At 40.8% G+C, this 16,407-nt stretch overlaps 1 pseudogene; it reads right to left on the bottom strand.

Moving 5' to 3' along the window:
• Positions 1 to 9,757: 9,757 nt before the first annotated feature.
• LOC144659351 (uncharacterized) lies at positions 9,758 to 16,076 on the bottom strand (annotated as a pseudogene).
• Positions 16,077 to 16,407: the final 331 nt, after the last annotated feature.

Below are 16,407 nucleotides of genomic sequence, written 5' to 3'. Positions count from 1 at the left end.
GACGCAATTATCTGCCAGAGGGGGTGAAAATCAATGGGCGACTGGTAAATAACCGGGAGAAACAAATTGTCGCTGGTCGTGGGTCACGGGTAAATTCTCGCGGGTAGCGTGTAAGTTGTCGCGGGTCGCGGGTTAAAAAACTCGTTAAAGTGGACGAGTAACCTTGGGTAGTAAGAAAAAAATAAGATATTTAAAACTGACGTTTTCTGACTTAAAAATTAAAAGTCTACCAGCTTTCGATTGCTAGTCTGCAATCTTTGAGAAGTGATGAATAAAAAGCGCGAACATTAAAATATATAGTTGCTACAGAAAGTGTGAAAAAGAAAACCGTGATGTGGGAATAAAATGCTACTCTAAATATCAAACTAAAATTGAGTATTGTCTGGGCAATGTTTTCGAATTACTCTTGCTTGTCTTCAGCCATACGTGGGGTGCCATGTTGGAACCTTTTATTTAAAGGTTTCTAATGTGTCGCTCTTTTCTTTCTTGTATGTAGGCAACTTCCAGTTTCTCCAGTATAACTCCACGGACAGTTGATCCACAGGGAATCTTGTAAACAATTCTTTTGTATTTTTGTTTGTATTGTAATATTGTATTTTTAATATGTAGTTTTATTAAAAATCTTTTTAATATATACAGTGGAACCTCGATATGACGATATGCCAAGGGAGCAGTAAAATAATATCGTTATATCGAAGAATCGTTATATCGAAACTCCCGCTATAACGATATGGCCGTAAAAGAACCAAAAATATTGTTATATCGGGGTAAGCCTAACAATTACTTTTTACTGCCTATTAGAGGAGAATGAAGAGAATAATTTTGATAAGGAAGCTTAGACCTCAGTATCATTTTCGTATATCATCGTACAAAGCTGTTTTTAGAAATGACTCGATTACCGAAATGTTAATGCATTAAATTCGATGTTTTTACAGTGTTCTGATAATATCGTTATATCGGGAGGATTTTACGTTCGGTCCGCTAAATTCTCATCGTTATATCGGGAATATCGTTATATCGAAGATTGTTATATCGGGGTTCCGTCCCATCCCGGGGGGGGGGGTACTCCCATATGTGGCCTATATAGGTATGTGCCGCCCGATAGGGTATGGTTTTTGAGGTTGTCGGTCCTTAAATAGGGTATCATTTTTGCTCCTTTTGGTAATGACTTGGTAACCCTGTGGCATATTGAAAATGCCTCCTAAGATACGAGTAATATTCCAAAAGATTTGAAAAACTGGATAGCGAGAGCAACCGAATCATTGCTTTTTGTGTTCCTTGAATAGATTGGAGAAGGCTGGTAAAGAACGTGTTATAAGTAGCGGAACAATTGTTAGTGATTGAAAAGGGGGTTCCTGAGGAAGCAGCTTTCAGTTTTGTGGTTAAATACTTTAGTTTAGTATCCGAAAAGAAAATAAGTGGTCGAAAATTATGACTTAACATTAGCGATGAAGGGTAAAAGGTTACACGATTGCCTGTTGAATCCATTTCTTCTGCATTGATCATTAAAACTGTTAGGATTGTTAGGAAGGTGAGATTACGCATCAAACATATTACTACGCATGATTGGACCCAAAAGCTTCTTATCGGACCCCATGTTCTACATCCCTATTCATACCTCTCCAATAAAAACGCTCTCTTAGTTTTTCATATGTCTTATATAAGCCGAAATGTCCCCCGATAGATCATAATGGACATGGACTAACACTTCATAGCGTAATGGATGAAGCAGCACTAGCTGGGCGTTTCGATCTTTGTGCTCTTTCCTTCTACTAGTGTCCAAATGATATAGGATGCTATTCTCGTCTAGGAAATACACATCCTCTGATAAGAGCAATCGTTTAGCACGACCATAATCCGAAGATAGAATGTCGCTTTCAAGATATTCAATAATTTCACAAAGTTCTTGATCTTTTCTTTGAAATTCGTATATGCGTTTGGTTTGTAAGCCAGCAGAACTATTTAAGATTACATGAACCATATGGTCTCCTAGACAACGCATCTGCATTACCATTTGATTTACCTGGTCTATGAATAATTTTAAAATCAAATTGTTGGATTAATGGAGACCATCGAGCCAGGCGTCCTGTGGGATCTGGAATAGACATAAGACATTTTAGGGCACTCTGATCAGTATGAATGTAAAATCGACGACCATACAAGTAAGATTGGAAATGCTTAATACCATCAATAACTGCAAGAGCCTCTCTTTCATTTACACTATAATTTCGTCCAGCCAGGTTAAAATCTCCACCTGCGCATGCGACAACCACCTCTTTCCCATCTACAATTTTTCCTAGAGTCAGCCCCAATCCTATGCCTATGCCTGTTATACAGTTGAAAAGGTAGGGTGAAGACAGGGTAAGAGAGGACTGTGGCCGAAACAAGCGCGAGTTTAAGAGTATCAAAGGCCTTTTGACAGTCTTCCGTCCAATCAAATTTGACGTTTTTGCTAGTCAGCTTGTTTAGTGGCGAGGCAATTTGTGCAAAGTCTTTAATAAATCGGCGATAGTAATTGCAAAGGCCCAAGAAAGCTTTAACTCCCGTGGTGTTTTTAGGAACTGGAAAATCCCGGACTGCTTGAATTTTGTTAGGATTGGGGCTAAGTCCCTCCGTAGACACCACGTGTCCTAGATAATCTACCTTATGTTGTACAAAATAACATTTACTAGGTTTAAATCGAGCGTTCGCATCTTTCAGGCATTTGAATACCTGTTCAAGATGAAGTAAATGGTCGTCAAACGTTCGTGAGAAAATAATTAAGTCATCAATGTAAACTAGACAAATATCCCATTCTAGACCTCTCAAAACATGCGTCATAAGCCTTTGAAATGTAGCCGGACTGTTACAGAGACCAAAGGTAAAACATTGAACTCAAAGGCCATTGTGGGTGATGAAAGCAGTCTTTTCCTTAGACCTTTAATCCATTTGAATTGGCCATTACCCAGAGCGGAGATCGAGGGTGGTAAAATATTTCGCGCGCCCCAAGGCATCTAAAACCTCAGAAATTCTAGGTAGGGGGTGACTATTTTTCCTATTTATTTGATTTAGCTTCCTGTAGTCCACACAAAAGCGCATAGAGCCATCAGATTTCTTTACTAACACCACAGGGGCGGCCCAAGGGGATACCGAAGTAGATATGATGTCATTATCAAGCCTCTCATTAATTTGCTTATCGATTTCGTCCTTGTTGGATGGAGAAGTACGATAGGATCTAATTCTTATCGGAGGGTGTTCTCCCGTGTCAGTTGTGTGTTTGACAATTGAGCACTGCCCCAGTTGGTCCGGGGTGTAAGCAAAAATTCATAGGTAGCTATTTCTGGATCAACCACTCTAAATTCTCCCAATCGGGTCCTCCGAAAAATTTAAACCGGCTGTTCAGTAGGATTTAACAGCCGTACTGGAACAGTCATGCATTCCCAAGCTTTAACTATTTGAGCTGCCCCTATGATTTGATATCTTCGATTTAGGTCTGATTTAGGTCTGATCGTGGTTCTACTAAACCAACTTGTCCCTGTTCCCCCCGGTTGTTCTAATGCCCCAGGAACTATGACTTCTGAACGAGGTGGGAGAATGAAACTAGACTTAGCATGAATAGAACAAGTTCCAGGTTGCTCACGGTCTTGTGTGGACAAGGTTGCCATTGATTCAAAGAGGACTGGGTCGAGATTCAATTCCACAACACGACACTGTGAGTCTATCTTGGCATTAGAATGTTCTAGGAAGTCTCGCCCCAATATCACATCATAGGCTATTGTTTCTATAACTAAAACATCTAATGGATAAGTCTTATCATCAATCGTGAAAGGTACTTGTACTTGTCCGACCACAGGTATTGTCTGTCCATTGACTGCATTAATTTGTGTTATTGGTGTTGGTAACGGAGGATACTTAGACAATGGTGGAATCTGTCCATATCTCTGCCCTAATAGCGCTGACATTAGCACCTGTGTCTATCAAAAGAGTAACTTGTTTCCCATTTATGTGTTGTGTCCAGTAATTGAAATATTTTGCGAAGCCGACACTAAAGGTATAGAGCTCAAAAGTACAATAAACCTATCTTTAGCGTCAATTTCTCCCTGTTTTGGCATCATATGTGCATAATTATTTGATTCTTTATATATGATAGGCTCTTCTTAAGTTTCTATGTTATTATTTTTCACTGATACATTTAACTGTTACCTCCTTTTGTTCAATTAAACTTTCATTATCTGTTGTGAGACAATATTGCTTGTCATGCTTAGTCATGCTTTCTAGGTTTTTAAGTTTACTAGACTTATAATGGAACTGTTTATCGACAGACTCGCTACCACAATTTGCGTTTATCTGAGCTGACTGTGACTTTATGTCATGCTGTTCAGCGGTAATCGTGCTCAATTGTTCGTTGCTAACATTTCTAAAACAAACAAATTATTGTTGCGGCGGTGCATAATTTGTTTTCTGTGTAATTTCAATTGCATTTTCCTCTTCTGGGATATCACTTCAAGAATTATTTGCTCATCATTCTCGCTAACATCGTTACATTTCGTAATAACTGTCGTTTTCGTTTTGTTTTCACAATTAGAACATAATTTATCGCAGTTTCCGTCAATCAAAGGATGTACGCGAGGCCTACGAAACAAGTTAACAGTTTCTGAACACGAGGATTTCACTGATCGGGCTTTTCTATAATGATATAACATAAGTAACCTGATATTTAACGAGCGAGCAGAAAAATAATCTTTTTCGACAGTTTGCTGCTTTCCTTTACATTGTTCTCATGTTGAACTGTATAATTAGTTAGCAACATAGAATGTTCTAAAATTTCATTTCCACAAATAACATCACCGCTTTCCTTAGTTAATTTAGCGCAATTTCACTCAATTCTCCCTGCGCGCTTTCTATAGAATATTCGTTTTCAGAAATAATTTCCTCCATTTCACGCATATCGTTCGATTGCGTATTTAATTGTGTCTCGACACCATCCATAAATTCAAAATTATCATCAGCAAAATATTTATTGTCCCCGGTCAAACAAACGGCTAGTGTTCATTTCTACTGTGACAGGCTTGTCTTTTTGTTTCTCAAAATCTGGTATATCAAACCTAACTGTTTTAGTTTTGTCTACAGGAACTGATTCGCTATTTAAATCGCCACACTCAAGATCTGCTAAAGCTGGTGTTTGACCTGAATTTTTCTCTGTTAATTCCTTTTCGCTTTGCTTGCGGCATACCATTTGTTCAGATCGTACTGCAAAATATTCTGGCTTAACTTCAGCTATCGAATTGTTTTCGAGCCTCCCAGGGATAGAAGACTCGCGCGAATTAAACACAGCTTGATTCTCTGGATTGTTTTCTTTAGTTAAATCAACATTTCCTTCAAGGCTCGTAGAGTCTGTCACTGGCAAATTAGTAGAAAGAACACGAGTTGAATCTTCGCTAGTTGAAATATTATTTACATCTAAAACGACCCCTTCTTGTCCCGGTTTAAAAGAAGTCGAATTTAGTTTAAATTTTGTTCACCAGGAGGAACGAAACTGTGTCGTTCATCCCCGGCCCTCGGGTTTGGATCGATCCCGTGGTCGCCCTTGAAGAGGAATTCGCGGGTCCCTATTATCAGCTTGTCGCTTTCTACATGCGAACGCAATATTACCTACTTTTCTTCAATAGTTACAGATTGGTCTCCCGTCGAAGCTACGGCGGTTTCTATAGTCCTGGCCGTGAGTTTGTTCATTACGAGCTCTGCGTATTTTTTTGCCTTACTTGTCGAGATATAATTTCTGCTATCTCCTCTGATCTCTACCTAAAGGCTCTTCCCTTTTGAATTCTTAGCCCTGTGATCTACCGCTATTGTATGGCGTATTATAAGCCGCTACAGCGGGCTGTGAATTTTAGCTGCTAGTTTGCATTTTGGCCAGAACTTGTAAAATTTCGTTTGTTTTGTCTACAGGTTGTGGGTCTGGCAAAGACTCCTTTAACCTGGCGTGCGACTCTGCATCTTCAAAACTACCAGGCTGTTGCAAAATTACGTAGTCCTTTATAGCGGGCTTGAGGCCCTGTATAAAATAATTAACCTTTTCTTTGCGCGGTAATTTTATTGGTTGACTTAAGCGATGAATATCAGCCGCAAAATCTGCTACCGTTTCTGTTGCAAGTTGTTTCCTATTACTTATATTAGTTGCTGTCGCAAAAGCCGCACATCTGATTCAGTATGAAACTGTTTTATATAAAGCGCCCTAGAAAGTGTATCGAAATCCGTTCCAGACAGGAGCGGACGTGAATTAAGCCACAAATTAGCGTGTCTTGTTAACAAAAACGGCAGCATTTGTGCTTTCCGCTGGTCGGAAAATTTGTAAAATTCGGCGGCTCGCTCAAACTGCCCTATAAATTGCCTCACATCTTCGTTAGCCACGCCAGAGAATTTAGGCATAGGATTATTATTTGCGCCTGAAAACGACGGCTGATCATTTGATTTTTCAAGCGATTTCCTAAGCGCTACTATTTGGTCTTGCATTTGTGATGCGAAATGTTTGTTTTGATCGGCTAGTGGCTTCGAAAGATCATCAAAAGTAACATTAGTCGTTTTGTTTGATTTTGTGAATTATTGCCAGCAGCAAGCGTGTTTGAGCTAGGTTTATTTTCTGTTTCGTGATGTTTCTTTTCCAATTTTACTAATCCTTCAGTATCGCTATCTGAAAAACCTTTTGTGAAACTTACTTTAGCGGCTTTATTTGTAAATTGCTTTTGTTTATCGCTAATCTTTTAACAGTAGCCGTCGCAAGTTTCGGCGATCTTAGATGCCTTAAGCTTGCACAAAGCTTTCGCTTTCGATCTAGTAAGCAGTTTGAAAATGAAAAGAAATCACAATCAATTGGGAATAAACCCTCAAGCACATCAAAAGTGACCCACAGAGAAGCTAGTGTTTGCCAGAAAAACAAACGAATTCATAAGACAAACAAAAACTTAAGAAACACACGCGGCGCAAAAGATAATTTGTACACAGCCTCGTAAAACATCAAGGTAGCCCTCGCCAATCATGCACGAATGCTTTAGGAGCTTTCGGCCTAAATATCAGCGCTACTTAAACAATTCGGTGTTCGATTAAGCGAAACATATCTGGCTTAGTTTTCCCTAAAAACAATGATTTTTACTCAAAGTTTATTGGCTTGCGCTTGCGGGAGAGGTACCAAGGTCTTGCTTGGTTCGACCACTAATAATCTGTCGCGAAGCACATTTAGGAAACAGCAAAGAAGTATAGACAAAGCTTCTCGGCAACAGGTTTTAATGTTCCTCGATAGCTAGCTCGATTACAAGTGAGTTCTACCGCGTAATGCGTGCTCTATTTAAGCTAAAAGTCAGTAAGTTCGATTGAAAGACAAAAGTAAACTGCTTTGCTATGCATAAATTGAGTAACCTCAGCTGTTAAGGACGGCGAGAACAAACGAAACGTAAACGTTGTTTTTTTTTGACATAACAATTGTAGTGAATATAAGTTACGAGCACAATAATATAAATTGGTGAAACGATTCTGCCGAGAAAAATATTTATCCCCGAGAATAATATGATAACTTGAAGCTTACAGTAAAATGGATAAGCAGCGATAAATATAATTGACTAACTAGTAGCCACTAAAGAGAAGTTTGAGAGCGGACAAGAGGGAATGGGTAAATGCGCTTGCAAGGGAAGCTGAGGAGGCTGCAAGATATGGCAACCTCAAAGAGGTGTATGAGGTAAGTAAGTAAGTAACGTCTTTAACGAAGACGTTATGCAACGACCGGCCACGAAGAATGAACATGGTGAAAGACCAGGATGGAAAGCTATTAACAACAGAAGCTACTGAAGGCTGACATAGAGACAACTGCGTGCGTGCTAGAAGACCTATTTCGCACGGTGTGGGAGACAGAGGAAATCCCGGAGGACTGGAATTGTGGTCTGATCGTTAAGCTTCCGAAAAAGGGGAATCTTACTGACTGTGGTAACTGGCGTGGAATAACGTTGTTAACTGTAACAGCGAAAGTTATGGTAAGAATAATTATTAATAGACTGCATGATGCAGTGGATGGGATGTTAAGGGAAGAACAGGCAGGTTTCAGAAGGGGGCGAAGCACGACTGAACACATCTTTGTGCTTCGAAATGTCATCGAAAAATCGCTGGAATGGAATGCAAGTCTGTATACCTGTTTTGTAGATTATGAGAAAGCATTTGATAGTGTTTACCGCGAAACACTGTGGAGGATAATGCCGTCTTATGGAATACCATCAAAGTTCATTAGAATGGTCAAATTGTTTTACAGCAACACCAAGTGTGCATTGATCGATGGAGCAGGCAAATCGGATTGATTTACCGTGAAAGCAGGTGTAAAACAAGGTTGTGTAGTGTCGGGGTTTCTCTTCCTGTTGGTAATAGATTGGATTATTTGTAGGACTACAGAGCAAGGTAATACGGGGATTCGATGGAAGATGATGAGACAGCTTGAAGACATAGACTATGCCGATGACATTGCGCTCATTTCCAGCACATGGGCGCAAGCACAAACGAAGTTAGAAAGACTGGGGAGCAACAGTGAAGGTACGGGTTTGAAGATAAACATCGATAAAACGAAGGTGCTCAGACTCAATGCAAGGAGACAAGATCCTATAAAGATAAACGGCACTGATGTAGAGGATAGAGACAGCTTTGTCTATCTAGGGGCCATTGTTAACAACTTGGGTGGTGCCGAACAGGACATTCGGAGTAGGTTAGGTAAGGCTAGAAGTGTTTTTCATCGACTTTCAAAGGCCTGGAGAACAGGTGAATTCCGCCGAGAAACTAAGATGAGGATCTTCAAGTCAAACATCATTGCTGTACTGTTAGATGGATGCGAGACTTGGAGAATGACAAAAGCGGATGAAAAAGGCTTGACACCTCCCTCCACAAATGCCTAAGGAGAATCTTGAAAGTACATTGGCCCATGCGTGTGTCCAATGATAAAATTTGGAAAAGAGCAGGAATCGAAAAGATCAGTTCACAAGTACGACAGAGGCGATGGAAGTGGATAGGTCATGTTCTGCGTATGGCACCAAACCGAAACCCACACGTGGCATTATCCTGGACACCAAGCGGGAAAAGAAGCAGAGGACGGCCAAGGGAAACATGGCGGAGAACGGTGGAGAAGGAACGCGCTGAGCTGGGACTAACATCGTGGGCTGCAGCAGCAGCTGTGGCCAAGAATAGGGACAGATGGCGAGCATTGATGTCCGGCCCTATCCCCCACCCGGGGACAAGGAACTAAGAAGAGTGAGAAGTAGCCACACGCGAGTCCTGAACAAATATGAATGAATATGGATAAATACGTTTACATTAAATATGTTTGGACAGCTATCAAAGAACTAATTCGTTTGCTTGTAATATTCGTTTCTGAAGGAACGATATCTTTAAATAAAACTTTATTCGATGTTAAGCCTAAATTGTGATTTGCAATTTAAGTTGACGGGTATTAAGTCGATTGATTGACGTAAATTTTAGTATTAGTTCTTTGATAGTTCGTGTCGGCTAGCCGCGGCGTGGTTTGCCGTTGTTTACCTAAGATAAATAGTTTCCAAAATACCCTAATATAGAATCACAAAACGTTTCACCTTAAATATACCAAAGCTAATAAAATATCCTCCGAAATATTGAAAACCCGACACATAGTTAATATTAAAATTTCCCCATTAAACCTTTAAAATTTCCCAAATTATTGCCCAACAATTTTGATCATGGATTTCATTTTTTTTCTTTCTTGCCGACTAAGACTTCTTCACTCTATTTTTGTCTCGAACGACCACACATCCCCTGTGTACAAAACCGTCCCCCATTTCCTAACGTCGACTCGCCAGAAATATTGGCTACCGGGTTCCAACTCTTTTCGAATGTTCATAACGTTATTCCCGTTACGCGCTACGCCCTGCTGATTCAGGTTATCAGGTGAGGTACCCAGGTGAACAACATGGACAACTCCATCTTCGATGCTGTTTAGCCACATCAAGACATCACGGCTGCTCGCCTTCACATTGGTAGAGTTGTCTGGTGGGACGGGATTGCTAGCTTTGAACATCTTCCGACCCGGGATCCAGTACTTTTCCTTGGTCTCTGTGAAGTCATACGGTCCCACGCCGTTTATGTTGTACAGAGAACCATTCCGAGGTCTGAAATCCATATTGTCAGGGTCCATTAACTGCGCTCGAACATCTCCAATGACGTTGTCTTTGAGGATTCCACTCATATTGTAGAGCTCCCTGTTGTGTTCTCCGCCATTAGCGATGTCTGCTGCGTTGTACTCTACTACGGTGTTATTGTTGATTGGTATCGGGTTCTGTCTGACGTATCTGACAATGAAATTACACAAAGGGTGTAAGTGTTACGATTTTTACAAAAAATGCCTTCTATTGTTTACAGCTGTCTGCCTAGCCAAGTCCTTAACCAGGGAGTTGTTTTATTGCTAATTTTTCAATACAAATCAAAAGTTGTTCTCTTTGTCAAGCTTGCGCAGTAAGGAGTGAACTGGAAGTGAAGTAATTTCGTTTTCAAAGCCTGTCCCCCGTTGACCAGCGGTCAAAGGGAACGGGAGCTCTGGGAACGAGACTTGCGAGATACGGCTTACTATATATATAAAGTGTGGGTCCTAATGAAAAATGTAAATAAGTAAATAATTGTATAATAGACAGTAAGCGTAAACGCAGTTAGCAAAAAAACTGGATATAAAATTGCTAAATACTTAATGCTGAAACGATGGTGAGAACAAACGAAGTTCAACTTTGGCGCAAGACGTTTGTTTCAACCTGCAATTCATAAAAAACTGGGCTTTATGAATGTTGTATTTTACGATTAAAGAAAAAATTTTCGGCCCTTTTTTTAGTTTTGATACTTGAAATCGCGTTAAACTGAAACTCATTCCATCCGTTACTTTTAACGAAACGCAATGCTTGTCAACCACCGAGAAACGAGAAGCGTTGCGTGACATTCATGGAACGGAAGAGAAAAAACCAGTCCATTCCATACCTGAGCACACACAAGTTGCACTTGCTACCTTGCCCGTCATGGTCTCCGTCCTTGGTGAACTTGTGGAAGACCAAGTTATGGTCGACCGTATGGAAGTCCCCTTTTACCATCATTCCGTTGGTTTTTCGGATCACGTTCATCCTCATGGTAGCATTCTTGCCGCCAATATTTAGAACTCCATCATTGTCGACCTTTGGCTCTCCGTCAAAGCGGAGCCCGTACTTGGGACTGTCATGGATCCAGTTCTGTTCAAAAACCAAATTTGGTTGACGCTTTACTTGACTTTGCATGCCTGCACCGTCATGCTGAATCATTCCTGAACACTGTCGGCTGATGTCGTTCAGCTTCGCTTGAGATCCGAAACCCACGTGGTATCCGACGCTGGCACCGTTGTTACGCAGGGTGTTTCTAATAAACGTGTCGTTGCGACTGTTGGACACTACAGTGCCGGCACCTGAAATCGATAACAAAATTTCAACGAAGTTTCTAACTGAGTCAATTTGATGTATAAATCTTTCAGTGTATGGGAGGCGATGGCCTAATAACTCAGGTCATTGCACTGGCCAGCTAATTGCGTCATGTTGTTGGGCAAGGCACTTTACCCTCACAGTGCCTCTTTTCACCCAAGTGTAAAAAATTGGTACGGTCTAATTAAACACTGAGGGGTAAGCCTGCGATAGAGTAGCACCACATGCTACAATAACCGGATGATAGGCGCCGGCCTGATAGATCTTACATCGCCTAAATTTCAAACCAATACTGAAGTCTTCTGTATCTTGATCTGAGGGGATGTCTAAGGGGTAAGCCTGCGATAGAGTAGCACCACATGCTACAAAAACCGGATGATAGGCGCCGGCCTGATAGATCTTACATCGCCTAAATTTCAAACCAATACTGAAGTCCTCTGTATCTTGATCTGAGGGGATGTCTAAGGGGTAAGCCTGCGATAGAGTAGCACCACATGCTACAAAAACCGGATGATAGGCGCCGGCCTGATAGATCTCACATCGCCTAAATTTCAAACCAATACTGAAGTCCTCTGTATCTTGATCTGAGGGGATGTCTAAGGGGTAAGCCTGCGATAGAGTAGCACCAGATGCTACAAAAACTGGATGATAGGCGCTGACCTGATAGATCTTACATCGCCTAACTTTCAAACGAATAATGAAGTCCTCTGTATCTTGATCTGAGGGTAATTCACTTTGCGAAGAAGTAATTGTGGAAGCGTGCTCTATAACTTCAGAAAAGTTACAGAAAAGAGCTAGCAGATCAAGTTTTTTTTCCAGCAATATGTGTTCGACCTTGACAAATAAAGCTGAGAATCCACATTTAGTCGGCCGAGATAACGTTGAGTTTTCAGTTCAAGGATACGACATTGTTTCTTACGAAAATAATTCTTGCTTGGCCCACTCGGAAGTTGAAAGACGTTGAGTATCGCACAGTCTTGCACTATGTGTTTAATTTCAAGGTGTGGCCAATATTTGTTATCTTATCCGAGGGGAAACATCCTGTGTTTGTACAATAGTCTCGTTTTGAATAAAACTTAGTGTTTACGCTCAATCAACGAAATTCCTTTGCACAGAGTATAGGTAGTTTTTTTTTCACCTTTAACTTGCTAAGTAGGCAGGCTTTATATGTAATTATGGCTTCCAAAATAAATTTTTTGAGATATATTCACTGTTATAACGACCAACATCCGCTATGTATTTTCGCTCATTTCAAATCAAACAAATTTAGATATTAAGCATAAGCATTTATCCCCATACAAAGACCCCACCTTAGACTCACTGGTCCAAATTGGGGCCCTATCGCAGACCAGGAGAGAGAGGTAAAAAACGGGACCCCTTCTAGCGGCATAAAAGGTAGAACTCCTTCCTTAGCCGGGCCCTTATCGCTCGTAGTCTATTGCCTGCAGAGGCGCGCTTCTACGGTCAAATTTGTAAAACATCATTTTACCTCCTCCAGCTACATTCATGTTTGCTCCACTCCAGTCGTTGTACTCAAAGAAGTTATTCTCCAATATGTCGTTAATTCCCGTGTACTCGAGGGCGATTCCGTCTGTTCCATAAAACGTGTTATTAAAGAACCTCGCAGAACCCTTTCTTGAGTCCACCTTTGTCCATTGAGGAGGTGTTGTATCTCTGAGCATGCGCCGATTGTAGGACGGATAACTGAAATTGAGCGAGCGAAATACGAGCTGGTCATTGTAGTTATTCTTGTCTGACGAGTGCGCTTGCAATGTCGTGGCGAAAAAAGTAATATCTTTGAAGATCACGTGCTTGCAGTCGGTGATATTGAAGGAAACTGGTTTAACCTGTAAAGAGAGAGAAAAGAATACTTCTTTTAAAGAAAGCTGTAGGTCGTCCGTGACCTCTTCTTGTGACCTTTTTAAAACCTGAAACTGTTCCATCTTACATTTAAATTTGAAACATGTAATAATTGTTCTGATTGGTTGTGTACCTTAATGGTAATTAATTTTGCGTGCCTTAATTTCGCGATTTTAACTTTAAAGACATTAAAAATGTGTCACAAAACGTTAAAAAATACGCTTCGCGGGTTTCTAATTTTCCCCCGCGCGGGTGGCTTTCCGTTTTCGTTGTTGGTTTTGTAAGAAAGAAAAAGCATCTTGTTTACATAGTCGGATGCAAATAATCCAGAAAGCTTGGGCGAATTACAAAAAGGAATTAACCCTCGGTCGTACAAGAGGGGGGGGATGCCACCCCCCATAAGGTTTTTTCCAAATTTTGAAAAGAGGATTTACTCAACAACGCTGAAACTTTCAGTAGCTGTTCATTCATCCTTTGCGGAAATTTTGATATGTCAACCATGTGTCCATGATATTTGATGTTGCCAAGGAAACGTCATAAATACAAGCAAGTCTTGCCAAAAATCGTTATTTTTAGCATTTTTCTTTATTTTTCCAATTTATTGAAACAGAATTGCACTATTTGTTCATTTTTACATTCCATAAGCATTCTGGCTTTATTTCGCATCAATTTTCGTTATTTGTAAATTTCTAAGAAAATGTTGAAATCCAAGATGGCAGCTCTAATGACGTCACATGTCGTCATATGACGTCACAGTGAGCTACGGGCTTTCTTCTCAGTCGGAAAAATAATTTCGCTACGTCTTAATATAACGAAAATTCCGGGGTGGGGTTGCACCCCCCCCCCCCCTTGATGGTGATGGGCTCCTCAAGACGGTGGGGGTAAGAGTTTGCTTGTACGTCCGAGGGTTAAACAAATAGAAGTTTAGTTAAGCTCAAGGAATTATATAAACTGGGTAGCAGAAACTTTCTTGATGTCCAAAACTTTCCCTCGCAAAGATGCAATATGCCAGGTAAACGGACGTACTTATGCTAGTTTATATTTCTTAATATTGGCAAATTTCTAAACAGGGATACATTATAAATTATGGAGAAAAATTAAATGGGATTTCTGTAACAGTTTTGAAATTATATAAATATAAATCGTCATTTTCCAGTGGTAATAGAGATTATGTTACAAAACAATGTAACATCCCATCATTTACCCAGTTTTGAGAAAATACCCGGTCAATAGAACTCGATTTCCACATCTCTTTACATGTATTGACCAAAACCAAATCAATCAAATTGTTCCAGTTGTTATGGTTACCTATTTACCTTTCCTCTGACGTCACGTCCCTCGGGAGAGGCTCCATCTGTGGTCATGACGTATAAGGTTCCAATTCCATCTTTCTTCTCGTAGAACCACTCACCCGGGTTATCAAGAAACTCCAGCTTACTTTCCAAGAAATATTGGTTGTTTTGAGGTTTAAAGACCAAGTTCTCTCCAAAGTTATCCTCATAGGTGAACCTATCTAAAAGAACAAAAGAAAGAAAAACAAAAAGTAAGTAACATTTCAAATAAAATTAGAAAATAAAAACAAATCCCGGGGATATGCATTTTGACAATTTTAGGTACTCTGGTATCCACCCATTCGACCAGATGTGTCCAGTTGATTTTGTGCAACACGAGGTACCCTTGCTGTTGATTTTATTACTGTTAAAAATACGTGTCAAGGGTGCTTTGTTCGTCCATTAGTATGGCTAGCTCGTACTGGTTTAAGGGTAAAACAAAAACTGCAAGGGATCGCAAACGTTAATGCTGCTATTCGTAGAATCTACTGAAAGATCTGATCAGCAATAAAATGAAATAACAGACAAGTGAAAGCAAGGCTGACCGTACTACGTGAAAAGTTGACTTTGCGAGACACCACAACGACCAGAACCGATACAGCAGGATTGCAACCGCAGACAGCTGCTTGGTCCTTTTTGGATTAAGGGGTTCATTCCTTTGTTTGTGTTGGAGGACTGGTCGCACTGATACATGTCACGCAAACCTTTATCAATGCAAATTACGTAAAGTAACATACGACAACAGCAAGAACATGTGTGACACATTTCGAAGCTATTGTCACGGCATGCAAATTTGTATCATGCAGTCGTGTCACAATGGATTATAAGCGTGACATACCTTGGTCGTGCGTTAATACTTCTCTAGTGAACGTGCAAAAACTCCCAACATTCAACACGGCCATCGCACCAGTTGCATTGATGCCACTATCGGCCAGCTTATGCTCGCCTCCATCTATCATCAATCCTCTCGACGAGCTTCTAGAAGATTTACCCCAGTACTGGCTGTCAAAGATCGTCTTGTCAGACCACAATGAATTTGGCCAGCGGGCGTTCGTCATCATCTGTTCGTCTATAAATAGCTGTGTGATGTCATGATCAATCACCCCCTTGTAAGCGCCGTTCGCATTTTCTCCCACTTCGTAGGCTTCAAAGGTATGGTGCCATCCATCTTGGCTACACCATCAGGGCTGCCGCGGATGACGATGGGAGATTCTTTGGTGCCGTGTTTGTTGGCGATTGTCACGCTCTCGTGGTAGGTGCCAGGCTGGATAACGCATTCGTCACCAGGCTCTGTCAGTTTGTCAATGCAGTCTTGGATCTTTGGACTGCTATTGACGTATAATACTTTACCGAGCACTGGAGCCGTCAGTATGACAATAACGCCCAAGACCAGTAACGATTTGACTTCTTGAGGCGCCATGGATTAGGAAGACAACTGAGTCGTCTCTACTGCTCTTTTCTAATAAAAATAGCATAGAGAAATGAAACAATGTACAGGCTACTGATACACATAAGGCTAAGTAAGGTTTGATCACGTGACCCACATAAGCAGTTTGCGAAGCTTATCCCGGTTGTCGGAGCACGCAGCGGCAAGGGGTATAGTAAAACTCGAAAAGTCCTGGGCCAATCTGTATTCCAAAACCTTGTAATTTTAGGTTGGGTTAGTATTGGGGTGGGGTATTATCAGCTGGAAGTTTGCACGGCCGTAACCAGACCTATGGCCTTGACGAGGATAGATCTTGGGAGACATG

The sequence above is a fragment of the Oculina patagonica genome, chromosome 7 (genome assembly GCF_052425735.1).
Source record: "Oculina patagonica isolate OP01 chromosome 7, crgOcupat, whole genome shotgun sequence".
NCBI lineage: Eukaryota > Metazoa > Cnidaria > Anthozoa > Scleractinia > Oculinidae > Oculina > Oculina patagonica.
This window is presented reverse-complemented; position numbering and strand designations above follow the sequence as displayed.